At 33.7% G+C, this 16480-nt stretch overlaps 1 protein-coding gene across 2 annotated transcripts in view; it reads left to right on the forward strand.

Annotated features, from left to right (window-relative positions):
* Positions 1-16480, forward strand: part of CSTF3 (cleavage stimulation factor subunit 3) — a 70089-nt gene that overhangs the window by 23212 nt on the left and 30397 nt on the right. The window lies entirely within an intron of this gene.

The raw sequence follows: 16480 nt of genomic DNA on the forward strand, positions 1-16480 counted from the left end.
TTAACCTGTTTGATAGGTGATTTCTTGGGGTTTTGTGGTTTTCTTAATTAGGATATGTTAGTAGGTGAGAAAATGCGTAAAACATCACTATTTAGATTATCATTATTTAGGTGGAAGATTCAAATTGTATGCCAGTCACTGGGGATTACGTGGTTTAATCTGCTTTATTATGGGTTGAATAGCAAACAGTTATAAACTGCCATTTTTGCTTTTTTAACTTGTTTTTTGAAAATAGTTTAAACTTACAGGAGAGTTGTAAGAACAATTCAAGAACTCTCATATACACTTTGCCCTGATTGGCCAGTTTTTAACAAATATTTAACATATGCTTTATCAATCTGTTTTTCTCTGAACCCTATGAGATTGGGTTGCATACATCAGAACCTTTAATACAGTGTATTTTTTTTTTTTTTTTCCTTACCTCCCTTCTCCCCCCCCCTTTTTTTTTAAGAGGCAGGGAGGGGCAGAAGGAGAGAGAATCTTAAGGAGGCTCCATGCTGGGCCTGATGTGGGGCTTCATCTCAGGACCGTAAGATAATGATCTGAGCCAAAATCAAGAGTTGGATGCTTAACCCACTGAACCACCCAGGCGCCCCATTTCAGTGTATTTTCTAATAACAGATCTTCTCATACATAAACACTTAGGAAATTCTGGAAACTTATCATTAATAAAACTTGAATATAGTCCTTGTCTAGTCATGCCCTTTATAGCAATTTTCTAATAAAATCAGCATCTTATTCAAAGTTACTATATATAGTTGTCATTCCTCTTTAGTCTCTTTTGATGTTGAACTGTTCTTCAACTTTAGGTTTGGTATTTTCTCAGTAGATTCAGTTTACATACGCTGTAGCTGAGAAGCTGCAGATAATTGTGTGTCCTCACTATCTCATCCAGAGGCACATGATGTTCATTTACCCCTTATTGGTGATGTCCGTGCTGACCATCTTCTCCATTGTGTAGTCACTATTTCTCCTTTTGTAATTAATAAAATAATGGGGAGATACTTTACAACTGTAAAAATCCTATTTCTCATTCAGCAACCACCCACTTCATTTTGAAATTGTTAACAATTTTGTTAGAAATCATTGATATTTTTCTTCTGACAGATCTAATTTTTTCCCTGTGTTTATTGTTGAGTGTAAATATGTACTGTATTCATGACTCAAACTTCAAGCTTACTTACATTTGAAAACTATTGGAAAGGACTAGCTTTTCTTCCACATTTTTTTCTTTCCTTTTTAATAGTAACTGCGTTTGTTTTTTTTTAAGATTTTATTTATTATTTATTTGAGAGAGAGACACATGAGCTGGCAGATGGAGAGGAAGAAACAGGCTCCCCTCCGAGCAGGGAGCCTGATGCGGGGCTGGATCCCAGGACCCTGGGATCTGAGCCAAAGGCAGACGCTTAACCGACTGAGTCACCCAGGCACCCCTCCACATTTTTTTCTTTTAAACAATAGTTAGTGTGGTTAGAAAAGTGATGATTTACAGGATTTCAGTGGTTTATGATTGTAGCAAGTTTTCCAAATCATATACTCTATCAGTAATGCCTTTAAATTCTGTCATAAATCACGTGGGGAAGATAACATTTGCTCCTCGACTCATTAGGTTTATAAAAACTAGTTTTATTTTTTTATGAGAACCACTGTAGGCCACAGAAAATGAGTATCTTATTGATTTGTTGGTTGGCCACATGGCAAGTTATTTCAAATAAGAATTTTTTTTTTTTATTGTCAGGTCTTTGGCTTTAAAACAGGTAAGAAAGTAAAAAAATTACCTAATACTTGATTGTGTTTGCAAATGCTGTATTTTTAAAGTACTTATTTAAATAATTTCTTTGCTTGAGGCACAAATTAGAAAGCTAACACTTTAAAGGAAATAATTTCTCTGTTAGCAATTAAAGATTGCTTTAATTTTCCTAAAAGCTGGCTGTTTGATTGTAAATTTGAATTTCCTGAGTTCACAGAATAGTGAGATTTACATTTAAAGAACTGACATTCCAAGTCAAAAGAACTTATTTATATATACAGGTGTCTGTAATATAGTCCTTTAATTGTGGGGGTGGTTATTTGCTTTGTGTGTCAACTACAGTAGTAGGATTATCCCTGATTATCTGTTACTGCAACAATGGCATCGTCAACTTTTCGTAGTGCAGAAAAGATGTTTGAAGAATTGGTAGTTTCTTGAAAGAAATGCGGGAAATTTGCAGGTTATAAAGGGTAGTATGGAGGAATAGAAATGGCACAGAATTTGAAATCTGGTGACCTAGGATTTTGTATTTTAAGCTCTTCCATTGAATTCCTGTCATCTTAGGCAAGCCATTTATTTAGTTAGTAAGTAAGTAGGTTCCATGCCCAATGTGGGACTCGACCTCCTGACTCCCAAGATCAAGAGTTGACTGAACCAGCCAGGCACCCACCCCTTTTCAAATTTTTATTTGAGAATTATATACCTTCTACCTTGACTGAATGTTATGTTTTGCCATACACTATCTTTCTCTATATAACTTTTTTTTTTTCTTAAGGAAGAGCATGTACCTGAGCAGGGGATGTGGGGACAGAGAGAGAGAGAATCTCAAGCAGGCACCATGCTCATCGTGGAGTTGATGTGGGGCTTGTTCTCACAACCCTTGAGATCATGACTTGAACTGAAATCAAGAGTCGGTTCTTTAACCGACTGAGCCACCCAGCCACCCCCATAATGGTCCTTTTTCTGCTGTGTCTTGCGTTTAAGTAAAATTTACCACACAGATTTTCTGTTTCTCACTTTTTCCTTCCCTATCTGAATAGGAAAAACTAATGTGAATTCAAGTGTTGTTTCCAGTAATCTATATAAAAATGGAAAAGTCCCATTAACTATTCTAGACAAGAGTTGCCTTTAGAACTGTTGTAATGCTAGGGAATGAGGTGGGAATTTTTTATATTTTTACTAAGGCAACTTTTTTTTTTTTTTTTTTTAAGATTTTGTTTATTTGACAGACACAGCAAGAGAGGGAACACAAGCAGGGGGAGTGGGAGAGGGAGAAGCAGGCTTCCCATGGAGCAGGGAACCCAATGCGGGGCTCAATCCCAGAACCCTGTACCATGACCTGAGCCGAAGGCAGAGGCTTAACGACTGAGCCACCCAGGCGCCCCGAGGCAACTTATTTTCTAAATTTAAATACATTCGCAGTAACTTAAAGTTTTTGTAGTTCTTACCTAAAATATGCACGGAATTGAACTGGAGTTCTTAAACGTAAGCAAATGTTTTTCTATTATATTTTCATCTACAAAACTAGTGAATTTTATGGAAAACAAAAATCCATGTGGACATTACATAAGGGAAAAACGTATATGAGGAAGGTATTTTTGGAGGTGAAAGATTTTTCTAGAACAGATTCTTAGAAGTAAAGAGTTCAAGTTACATTTTAAAAATTCATAGTTGATTTTCAGTTGTATCATATAGTGATTTTTCTTTATTCTGATTACTGGTCTCAACAGTAATAGCTCAAATTTATTGGTCCTTTAATATATTCTGGCACTGTGTTTAGTACTTTATATGGGATATCTGATTAATCACAGTTTACCTTTTGAGGTAAAGTATGTATTTTATGAGGTATGTATTCCTCATTTTTTGAGGTAGGTATGTATTATCCCTCTTTTTTATTCAGATGATCAGCTTTTCTGAGATTTAGATTATTTAAACAACTTTGTTAGCATCAACAAAACTCCTGTTTAAATAAGTGGGAAAGAGGTTTATAGTCAAGTGTTCTAATTCCTGGGTCTGGGCATCTAGTCCTTTGAAAAAAAGTAGATTATGTATAGCCACTCACAACCACATACAATTATTAAAAATGTTTTATGGGGCGCCTGGGTGGCTCAGTCATTAAGTGTCTGCCTTCGGCTCAGGTCATGGTCCCAGGGTCTGGGGATCAAGCGCCACATTGGGCTCCCTGCTTGGCGGGAAGCCTGCTTCTCCCTCTCACACTCCCCTTGCTTGTGTTCCCTCTCTCGCTGTCTCTCTGCCAAATAAAAATCTTTAAAAAAAAATCTTAAAAAAGTTTTAGAAGTTGGCATGGTACAGTATCTTATGGTTTGTAAAATCTTCTAAAATTTTACTTTGTTATTCTATGTATTTTTACACTTCACAGTTTTAAAAAATTTTAGCCTTATGTATTTTGATTTAATTTAAAAAAGGAATTCTGAACACAAATCTTACTAATTCTGGACTTTTAATTTGTAAGAACTCATTCTTTAAAACTATTCAACATTAATGTAAGAACAGTACATTTTACCTTCTAGTTCTTAATGAACAGTTGTGAGTTTTATTAGGATGGAATTTTCTTAAATCAAGGCCAGAATTTAGGATTTAGTGAAGAATATTAGCCTTTGAATATCTGCTTACTAAACAGTTAACTTTTCTTTCCATAGAAGTGTGGAAGTTTTGCAAAATAAGTCTTTCTGATAGGATAGACTATTTGTGTGTGTGTGTGTGTGTGTGTGTGTGTGGTTCTTTTTTTGGAGGGGAAATCTTTAAAATACTTGAAATTATGAAAAAAAAACTTCATGAAAAAGTAAAAATGAAAAATTGAAGTCATAGGGGCACAACAATATTTAGTGCTCTAATTTTTAAAAGTTGTGAAAGAGGATCTTAACTTCTATAGTAAATGGGACAGTCATAGTTATTGAAACTGGACCGACATTTCCAGTTATTGGTAATTTATAGTTTATCAGACTTAGAAGGTTAAGAAATGTTGTTTTTGGTTTTTTTTATAAAGATTTTATTTATTTGACAGAGCACAAGCAGAGAGAGGGAGAAGCAGGCTCCTTGCTGAGCAGGGGCCCCGATGTGGGACTCGATCCCAGGACCCTGGGATCATGACCCGGGCCGAAGGCAGCCGCTTAACCAACTGAGCCACCCAGGCATCCCGGAAATGTTTTAGAGTGCATCTCCAATCTATGTCACTGAGTACTGAAATACCTTTATTCATCTTCCTGATACTGCTCAATTGATCTAAATAAACCTTGATGAAATGTAAAAATTCAAATTATTTGCCTATAAAACAGTTTTGCAGTTTTAAGTTTCTCATAATTGAAGAACTGTAGAAATTCGCTTCAGTGTATTTAGTGATGCTTATTCTAATCCTATTTGAATAGGGAGAAACGTATAACTGTAGCTTTTAGGAGAGTCTGTGCAGATTAAATTATGCAGAATTTTATTAGCAAACCCTTTTGGCAAGTATTTTTATATGTGCAGTCTTTAAAAGTACCCTGAAATAGTGGATGTTTACTAGAATGAAGACCTAACAGATGTCTGTTGATGTATTTGCCTGGGTTATATTCATTAAAATTGCCCAAAGTGTCATACTGTATTTCTGTAGTACAACTGACTGTTGAATTTATATAGATTCTCAAAATCATTGGGTACATTTTTAGGCCCTACACCATCTGTATATTTTTGTAGGTTTTTATGTGGCTACAGGCAAAATACATGAAAATGTGTTGTTTCAGGTCTTGCTTTCACTTAATATATCAGGAGAAGATGGGGGAATTAACTTTCAAGTATCTACTGAATAAATGCATGCTAGACACCAAGATGCTATGAACATCTCAGGGAACAAGTTTACAGTAGAGAAATTACAATATGGCTGATAGGTGCTGTGATAGAGAAAACAGTATAAAACAGTATGTGAGGTTGGTCCAGGGAATCTAGAACAGCAAGACTTCTAAACAGGCCTGAAATTTGTGAATCCCTTGCAAAGGGAACCACTAGTGCTGAGGCCTCAACGGAGGCAAGAAAAAAAAACATAGCTTTATTTGAGCAGTTGAAACAGCTTGATAGTTGGTAAGCTGCATTTTGCTTCTAGTCCTTCCCACTATTTCAAACAGATGATTTATGACTATTACATGAAATATTTTAGTTACAAAAACATAAGACCTCGATAGTTAATAATTGCACCCAAGCTGTTAGAAAATAGAACTGGAGAAAAAGCCTAAATATCTGAAACTTTATAATGACTAAAATGGTAAGGTGAATGTAATTTTGCTGTAGGAAAATAGCAAATTGAGAGAACATAATTCTGGGCTCTTGTTTTAAGTCATGCCTACATAAATCTAGATGTTAACTGAGTGGAGGTTTCCTTTTCACTTTTCAAAGAAAGATACGTGTTGGTTAGAAATTCTCTTTTGGTTTCATTAATTTTTACTTGGCATTTCAGTCTTAAGAAACTTAAGACAATTAAGAAGCTATGAGACCTTTTATTTCCTGAAATAGTTTTCAAATAGCTTGAGGAAAATGTAACAATTGGCCAGAGTGTTGTTTTGGGGGAGAAAAAAGCCTTTTCAAAGGTAGAAACTAGTTATTTTTTTTATAGGTAGATAAAACCTGAGTGGTTGCTTTAAACAATTTGGTTCCTAGGAAAGTTTTCACCGTAAGTAAAATCTGTTTTTACTAAATGCCAGTCCTAGGACACCACATACAAGTGTCTAGCTTATTTAGTAACATAGAGTTTCCAGATTGACTTATGCACAGGAAAAAAGATTGGTCATTTGTTGTATGAATCCTATTAATGAAAAAAATTTATGAGACTTTACTACCTCAATTTGGTTAAACATAGAGGTTAATGTGCAAGTGTGCACTAAAAGGGACAGTTGTACCAAAGGGACAATTAACCAAAATTTTTAAATGTCACTTATACTTTTATTTATTATCAAAGATTGAAACTTAGTTTTGAGGAAAATCCTGGAACTCATGTCCTGATGTCTTGTGAATATTTTTGGAATACATAGACTGGCTAAAATTAAGATAAAGGCACAAGAGCTGGTTTTCAAAAATATCTTTTTGGTAAATCTATGCCAATTTCTAAGTTTTCAAATTTTTGTAAAGTCCAAAAATCTATTAGGGTGGGAGTATTGTCTACTTACAGCAATATGTTAATAAGGGAAGTATTAATAATTAATATTGATGTGATAACGATGATTTATGTTTTTAGAAAGAATGGTATTACATGAAATAGTGTTTTTATGTAAGTAATTGAGGATTATACTGGAACTTTGATCACTGAATTAGTGAGTTCTGGTTCTTGATTGGGTTTGGCTACTTTCTGGAACCTTCAAAACTATTACAGTAACCAGGATTCTCTTCCAAGTGGAAATTGGTATAGTTATAACAAAATTCATACATTTTAACTGAGTTTATATCTGTAAATTTTATGTTTAAACATCAGTTATTAGTCAAATTCAGATAGGTTGATTAGTTTTTAATTAGTTTATGTGAGGAATAAATACTGGGATACCAGATTAAGTATAAAAATTTGTGCTTGATATCTGTATGGAAGATAATTCACATAGTAAAGTCTTTTCAGTCACACTGGCCTCCTTAAATATTCTAGACGTATTCCCACCTCCAGGCTTTTCTTTACAAATTAGCTCTTTGTCTGCTCTAAAGGTATTTATCCAGACAGCTGCTTAAGTAAATCTTTTGCTTTCTTCAAATCTTCAAGAACAAGTGTTGTCTTCACCATGAGATCGGCTATGGCTACTGAATTAAAACTTTGCCACCCCATTCCCAACTCGTCAAAACTCACTCTTTCCTCTATTATTTCACCTGTAATACTTAGTCATCTAATATACTGAATGGTTTACTTACTATGTTTATTAATTTTGTCTTTTGTACTCTGTTAGTTTTCAGGCACTGAGAACAATGCTTGACATATAGTGGTACTCTAATATTTGTTGGATGAAAAATTGCAGTGGGAAGTAAAACTGAGATTATCATATTGTTTTACAACTTAAATTTCAATTTTTTAAAAAAGATTTTATTTATTAGAGCGAGAACGAGTTTTGGGGGTAGGGGCAGAGAGAGAGGGAGAAGCAGACTCCTGAGCAGGGAGCCCAGCCCAATCCCAGGACTCCGGGATCATGACCTGAACTGAAGGCAGACCCTTTAACCAACTGAGCCACCCAGGTGCCCCTTGAATTTTAATTTCTGGGAATTAGAGTGTGGTACCAATTTATGAAAAAATGTATTCTTTTTTAATAAAATTAAATGTCTAATAGCTTTAAAAAGAAAGTGTTTTTGTCTGATACCCCCAGATGTTTAGGTATCGTAGAATAAGCTTCATTGACATTTAGAATTATCTTGATGTATGACACAAAGTGTTTTTAAAGAATTACTCAATTTAAAGGGTATTACTAATTTACCTACCATTTTGAAGTAACTTTAAAAAAAATTGCTTGTGATTCTGAAATAGTTGCAGATAAAACTTTAAAACTTGGTATAAGATAAATGCCTGGCTAGTTATAATAAAGTTTTAGCAGTATTATGTTGGAGTGAAATTTCTGAGACATTTGTGTATGTATACATGAGATTAAAACTTGAGTTTTCACATGTTGATTTATCAGATTTCACGGGGTTTTGTCAAATTAGTAAAGCATAGACATTCTAATTCTTACCCCACCCCCTTTCACAACTTTGACTTAAGTATATGTACACAGTGCCAACATCTGATTGATGGGTGGGAATTCTTCTGCAAATATTAAAATATTAAATTATATTAAAATATTAAATACTGAAATATACAAATGCCTGTTTTAACCCATAAACTTAACTTTATATAGATTTATTTTTAAAAACAGATATAAAAGGTGAATTACTCTAGCTTTCATCTTTAAAAAAAAAAAAGCTGTAGAATTCTGTGTTAAATATTATCATTTTACTTTTTGTTCTTGTGATTTTCACCCTAGCTTCACTTACTTGGGCATAGCAAACATTAAACTCGAATTGCTGGGTTTGGAAAGTGTTTCAGAGAACTGAATTACACTAACTTGGGAATTCTATGATATAGGAAATATATTTGGTTTAAATTCTATATATTTTTTTAACCTTTGGGATTTAGTGTTTCAATGAACATTGGATTTTAAAAGTCCTAAGTTACTTTTCAAGATAGCTTGCATACAATTTTTTCCCAAGTTTTTTGAAAGCTAGATGGTAATAAAATATATTGGAGAAGATTTGGGTAGTATGGTGAGCTTGGTTACTCAGATCAGCTCTCTCACTGAAAGCAACTAAGACTGCTGGACTGAATTTGAAAAACATCTTAAAAGCCTGATTGAAGAACTGATAGTAAGGAATTGCCAGGCCAAAAACTAATTGGAAAACATACAGAAAAGCAAAAATAGGAACACTGGGAGATAAGCAGAGTACCTCAGTTGTTTTTACCTGGAGTCTCTGCCACATTGGGAGAATGCAAGCTGCAGTTGTTAATGCTTCTAAGAGCTCAGGCAATAAATATCGAAGCCCAAGTCCTGCTGAACAAGACATTCTTCCTCTTTAAAACTGTGTAGGCAATACTCAGAGTGACAGTGAACCAGAAGAAATCTATACTATCTTCCTAACCTTAGGAGACTAAGGACATTTGCTGTGATCCTGAGCAGAGTGGAATGGGGAAGTCCTGGTATGTTACAACACTGAGTTGGCCCTTGCATGGATTTGTGGTCAAAATAAATAGCACTTGGGTGGTTCAAAAAGAAAACAAAAAACCATGAATGCAAGGTGGATTAAACCTGAGTTTAGGCTCTTAATAAACCAATAAGCTTACTCAAACTCTTTCTGGAAGAATGTACCTTCATCAAAAGCCTTAAAAAAAACCAAAAAACTCCCCAAATATTTTTCCAATGAGAAGGATTTCAATTATTAAAAACTGAGCATGTAAGGAAACCGCATATAGCAGAAACAGATCTTCAGAGACTTCAGTTAAGGTTGAATTGAGTTAAAACAGATAAGACACAGTGAAGAGAGAATTGAAGAAATCCAGATTAGAGCTTAAAGAGACCATGAGATAGAAAATGTGAAAAAGGATTAAGAACCACAAAGCATAGAGTGAAAATGTGTCTAATTGAAGTTTCAGAAGTAGAAGAGAGATTGGCAGAAGCACAATTTGAAGAGCTAAATACTAATTTTCCAGAGTTCAGGATGCTCAATGGATCCCAAATAAGATTAAAAAAAAAAAAATCCCACCTAGATACATGAAAGTGCAACCATAGAAAACAAGACCAAAAAATCATAGAAGCAGCTATATACAAAAAGACAAATGACCAAAGGATTGGCAGGTTGATCAACAACTTCCCAACAGCAGCAATGGAAGCCAGAAGACATTGGAATTGCCACTTCAACTTGCTGAGAGAAAATAGCTGTCAAAGTTTTATATCCAGAAAAGAAGTCTTTATGGAGATGAAAAAATCTAGGCAAGATTAATAAAGCAACTTTGGCATTGTCAAAGATACACATACATTTTTGGACATTTCCAGTTATATATAGAGTTTCCTCAAGCTTAAAAAATATATGTTAAGGAATCTTTAAGTATCCATCAGGTTACCCTGAATATTTGTTTTTGTAATAAGTTTTCTCACCCAAATTCATCCTGTTCTAATGAACGTTCTCATAAGTGAGTGGGCCTTTATTAGAATTGTAATTAATGGTATATTTTTAGTTTAATTTTTTTGGAAGAAAGTAATTATGAATTTTATTTTTGTTTATAAAATAAATTTGGTAAATCTTATTTGATTGCTTTAGTGCCAGAAGCTTATAAGTTTATGTTGAACAGTTTCTTAAGTGTTGACTTTCAGTCATATTTTTACCCATGTATAATCATTTCAATAATAGTTAAGTGTTATTAATACCTTATAAAACACTTTAAATAATCTTGAGTTATACCAGTATTTTAATTTTATTTGAAAATTATCTGAGTTAAATATAAGGTAGTACTTCTATACTTTATCAGTTTGTGATAGATTTTTTTTTAAAATGCTTAAATTCTTTTAGGTGTTTAGAAGTTGCAAAAGTAATCCTTTGCCTTAGAATATGTTGTTAGTTAAATAGTTTAACAATTTTATACATCTAAAACAATAAAAATAAAAAACAATATTATACATCTAATTTCTGTCTGGCTGGTTCAGTTGGTAGAGCATCCGACTCGTTCTCAGGTCATGAGTTCAAGCCCCATGTTGGGTGTAGAGCTTACTTAAAAAAAATGAAATAGGGAGATTGTAATTTCTGTGTGCATAATACATATCCCATGTCTTTTGTGCATTTTTAGAGTATTTGGAGGGTTTGTTTAGAGTTTTAAAATACATATTTTTTAAAAATATGGTTCAAAAATCTGAGATACCAAAGAGACCTACAGTGAAGTTTTTCATCTCCTTGTCCTTGAGCCACCCATCTTCTCCTCAGTGACAAATGTTCAGCCTATGTCTTTTTCCTCTACTTTTACATGAATAATTGCCTCTTATGTTTTGCACTTTGCTTTTTTTTCTTTATTACTTAAACAAGTGAATTTTAAAAGTCATTATTTTTTCTTACAAGTACTTTATTTAACCCATCTTCTACTGAGGGATATTAAGGTTCTTCCCAGACTTGTAATACAAACATTATTGCATTGAATGTTGAATGTCTTTCTACATGTCATTTCCATTTGTTTGAATATGTTGTAGATTAAGTTTCTAGATGAAGAGTTGCTGGATCAAAATGTATGTGGGATTTTTTGAATTTTCTATATCCAAATTCCCTCCGCAGAGGTGGTAACAATTTAAAATCCCATTGATAATCCTTGAAAAACCTCACTTCCTCATATCCTCTTATTGCAATGTTATTGCATATTGCATATAAAAACACTTTAAAACTTTTGCCAGTATTTATAGGTAAATCTCTGTATGGTTTTAATTTGCATTTCTCTTATGAATGAGATTGAGCATGTTTGCATGTTTAAAGACTCTTTGGATTTATTTTTCTGAGCCCTGATACCACATTTTTCTGTTTTGCTTTTTCTTATTTGCAGAAACATTATATATTAGGGGAGTTAAGGAATGCTTCACAATTTGCTATTTAGAAATTGAAGTAATTTTGACATAACATTTAAATAGTATGTTCTCTTTATTGCTTATGTTTTTCTCAGTGTCAGATTGGAAGAAATGATAAATACGCTCTGAGATGAAAAACCAATTATTTTTCTTTGTTATTTTGGTGTTCTTGACTTGCTCTCAATACTTTTCTTTCAAATACATGTTTTGTGCCTAGTTTTTCATTTAGTTGATCAACCCTATAATTTCCCATTTAAATCTTACGTTTGCAAGTTATTTTTCTCACATATGTCTTGAACTTTCTATATTCTTGCAACTCAACATTAGAAAGAAGACTCAAATATCCGTATGTAATAATAGTTTTAAGTGGATTTTGTTAAGGGTATACTACTTTTGCTAGTTACTTGCTTTTTTCTCTTAAATTGATTTGACTATAAAATATTTGTGAAGAACAGTCTTGATTCACAGTATAAATTTTCTTGAGCTTTTAATTAAAAATAGGCATCAAAACCATGAAGGCACTTTTAAGAATTATAGAAATCCCTTTGAAATGAATTTTATATTATATGGGTTATATTTGTACTATTGAACATGAAACTTTTTTACTTTTATTCATTGATTTATTTAACATTAAACATTTTTAAATTAGTTTTCCCAGTTGTTGAGGTAATTAAACACTTATAAAATCTGGGTTTCCAATATGCATCCCCTCCCATCCAACAGTGTATCTGTAGCAACTTGGAAGTCCGTTCCCTACATTATTTTATGCCTTGTTTGTGTGCATATTGTTTAATGAGGGGGTGGGGGTGGGGCAGCACTGGTCTTGTCCCTGGCTTCTGTCCTCTCTTAGGTTTAGGTAGTGGTTAGAGAAGGGCTGTCAGCTCAGCTTCTTAGAGAAATTGGGCAGTAGCAAACTGATTTTCCTATTACTTTTTACATGTCACAGATTTTGATAAACTGACAGTCGCACTAACCTGTTACATAAAGCCTGGACAAAATTAGACCTGTATATTAGAATCCACTGGGAAAAATGGCCATCTGTGTATTAGAAGACAGGAGCCTCCAGACTTCATATATAAGCTAAAATATTATCTTGGTCCAGAGCTTGCTATTCAGCTTTTTTCCCCTTCAGCTTTCTTTACATTTAAGTGAAAGCCCAGTGAGGGTCTGTTTTATATAGCAGGAATACCAGTATAACCCTTTGTTCTTGTCTACTGAAACCTTAATGGCAGTGTTCCATATAGAACTTGAGCTTAATTCTTTACTTTTGGTAGTATCACTTTGGAAAATGTCCTCTCAAACATATATTTGGAGGAGATAAAATGTAAAATACAAGCCAAACATTTCAAACTATATAAATTGCAGAGAAAACAGGGCATGCTTTTGTTAAGCCTTTATAGGCTTGCTTGGAGAAAGGCACTTAGGAACTTATGTAGTAAGGAAAAAAGTTTTTAAATTTAAGTACCTATTATTTTATAAACATTCTGGAGATAATAAATACTTAAAATTTTTAAGTAGGACCTAACTCATAAAAATAGAACCAGAATTTGAATTTGGAACATATCCATCATAGAGGAAGAAGATTCAAGTCTCATTCTTATTTCTTGATAATTTGTTAGTTATGTCTACTTACTTCAACCTCACTTTGGAGCCCCAATCACCTCTTTCAAATGGTTATTTGAAGCAGTGTTACATGGGAAATAAAAACTTTTAAGAGAATTAAAGAAAAAATTGATTTGGGTATTTGCATGGAATTGTCTAAGCCATGTGAAAATCTACTTTCAAAATCCATATTAGCATTTTAATCAGTCCTTAATCTATTTTATAAAATTACTCTTCTAAATTGACAGTATAATACTCCTTTTTTTTTTTTTTAAGATTTTATTTATTTATTTGACAGACAGAGACACAGCGAGAGAGGGAACACAAGCAGGGGGAGTGGGAGAGGGAAAAGCAGGCTTCCCGCCGAGCAGGGAGCCTGATGCGGGGCTCGATCCCAGGACCCTGGGATCATGACCTGAGCCGAAGGCAGACGCTTAACAACTGAGCCACCCAGGCGCCCCAGACAGTATAATACTCTTTCTAAACCATCTTATGGAGGTGGGGTTTTTCAGTTCAAATTTTAACAAGAATTACAGAATTCACAGGTTTTTATAAAAGGTACACTTCTACATTTCCATAGATATTTCAGTTAGTGTAATATTAATTCCCCAAGTTAACTTTGATTTAGCAACTGTTTATTGAATGTTCTATGTTGGGCACTATTCTAGGTGCTGTGAAATAAACTGATGAAAGTCAGTGCCTTTGTGGGATTTTTTTAATGATATTGACTCATTTGTTTTCAGATGAGCCAATGGAATACTGAAAAAATACAGTTCGTATAGCAGGCTTTCATACACAGTTGTCACAAAAGCTAAATATGTGGGTGAATAAAAATTTTGGAATTAAATGGTTCAATTTTAAAAGGCAAGCATAATGAAGTGGCATCAAATGAATGGAAGTTAGGAGAAAAGATGAAAGGAAAAGTGAGTTTGTCATTATTTAAAAGGGAAAATAAAGCTTATATTTTTCTTTTTTAAAAGGGTAACACAATACATGTTTATTGCAGAAAAGCTAGAAAAGTTTAAAGGGGGAAAATGGTATTCCCACTACCTTCCACCACTGTTGGGTTCTCTAGGTGTAGCTATCTATAAAATCTTAAGACTTTTTGTAACTTAGGTTTTCCACATGTGTTACTTATACCAAATTGCTTTTAAGCCAAAGTAGTCCATTGTAGATAATGTGCTATTTAACCAGTCCTTTATTGTTGTACATTATATTGTTTCTAGTTTTTTGCTTTATAAGAAACTTAACAAATATGATTTTACTTAAATACCTTTACACATTTATAATAATTTCTTCAGATTGACTATTTAGAATCGGTATTTCACTATCAAAGGTTGCTGCCATGATCTTTCAAATGAGCCAGGTAAGGGCCTTTTAAATTGCTTCCAAATTTTAGTAAAAATGGCCACTGTATAGTTAGCCCAGGAATAGAGAGGAAAAGACTAAATAAATGTACAGACTTGGCGGAAAAGATGATTAGGAGATTATTTGGTGAGCATATTTTTAAATGCAACATGGAATTAGGTCATTTTAATAACTATGCATGTAGGATTGAGAAAGCTAGAATTGAGTCATAATACAAATGATTCTGGATTTTTTTTTTTTTTTTTGGATAAAATGACAAGGGTATGAAGGGCAGAGTTGCAGAATTATAATTTCTGATCTAAAATTAAGAGTATTTGAATAGAAGCACTGATTTTTAAAGTGTAATATTTTAATCTGAGGCATGCAGTGTAAGTTTTGTAGAATGAGAAAATGGATTTTTTTCCACATTCATGAATCTGTGTTGATAAGGAAATTGAAGAGTAGGCAAGTTGCTCCAAAAGTAGAGAAATGTAATCCACTAAATTTGTATCCACTTCATTATGGAAGCATAATCTTGTTTTTCCAGAAGTGATTTTAAGTCCAGGTGAAGCATTACTCATGATACTACATATCTAGTATCAATGTTATACTTGATTTAGCAATGTAAAAGCATATATAGAATTAGTGTCAAGGAAATGAATAGAAAAAATTACGATGCCATTGAAAATTGGCAAGCGAAGTGGTATTCTGATACGAGTTTATCAAAATGAGAAGGAAATTGATTAGTGAAACTAGAATGATTCACAGTAGAGGAGTGACTAAAATATGGCTTTTGTCCAATGATAATTATTAATTTTTAAAATAGCAATTCTCAATTTGTGAAATTGCAAATGTACTGAGAAGTATAGTAAGAGAAGAAACAATTGTTAAGAGTTTTAAGTAAATGATTTCCCACTTCAAAAATTTTCCCCTCCAGGGGCACCTGACTTGGTCGGAAGAGCATGTGATTTTGATCTCTGAGTTTGAGCCCCATGTTGGCTGTAGAGATTACTGGGAAAAAAAAAAAAACTCCACACGTTTAAAAAAAAAAAAAAGTATGACTATACTCATGGAAGATTAACTTAGCAAATGAGTAGAGTGAGATACTTTCTAAGGTGATACATAAAGTTCTTGTGATAATCTTAGAGAAATTATATACTGAATAGTATTTTAAGTTTGCCTGAAAGGGTTTTCATTTTTTTAAGAGGACAACTCTTAAAAGCTGAAAATTAAGGTAGCATAGAAAACGGTATAAATGGATTGGAAAGAAACTGTTAGACCTTTGAGGAAAGTGATTCAGTACATCTGCTTAAGCATTACTCAAGGTGCACATTGGTACTGTTTTGAGATCAGTAGCTTATAAAGCTGTTTTTTTGACATTCCTACTAGCTCAAAGATCTCAAATGATTGTACATATTTCTCATTTCTCATTCTCAATTTTAATGTACGGGGATTTTTGGGGGGGTGGGAAGCAAGAGTGAGCAGGGGAGGGCCTGAGGGAAGGGGAGAGAGAGAATCTTAAGCAGGCTCCACACCCAGCATGGAGTCCAACACAGGGCTCAATCTCACAACCCTGAAATCATGACCTGAGCAGAAATCAAGAGTCAATGCTTAATCGACTGAGCCACCCAGGTGCCCCTAATGTAAGAATTTCAATGCCACGGGGCAATTTTGAGGAAATGATGGGGAGGTGGCA

Source organism: Halichoerus grypus, chromosome 11, assembly GCF_964656455.1.
Source record: "Halichoerus grypus chromosome 11, mHalGry1.hap1.1, whole genome shotgun sequence".
NCBI lineage: Eukaryota > Metazoa > Chordata > Mammalia > Carnivora > Phocidae > Halichoerus > Halichoerus grypus.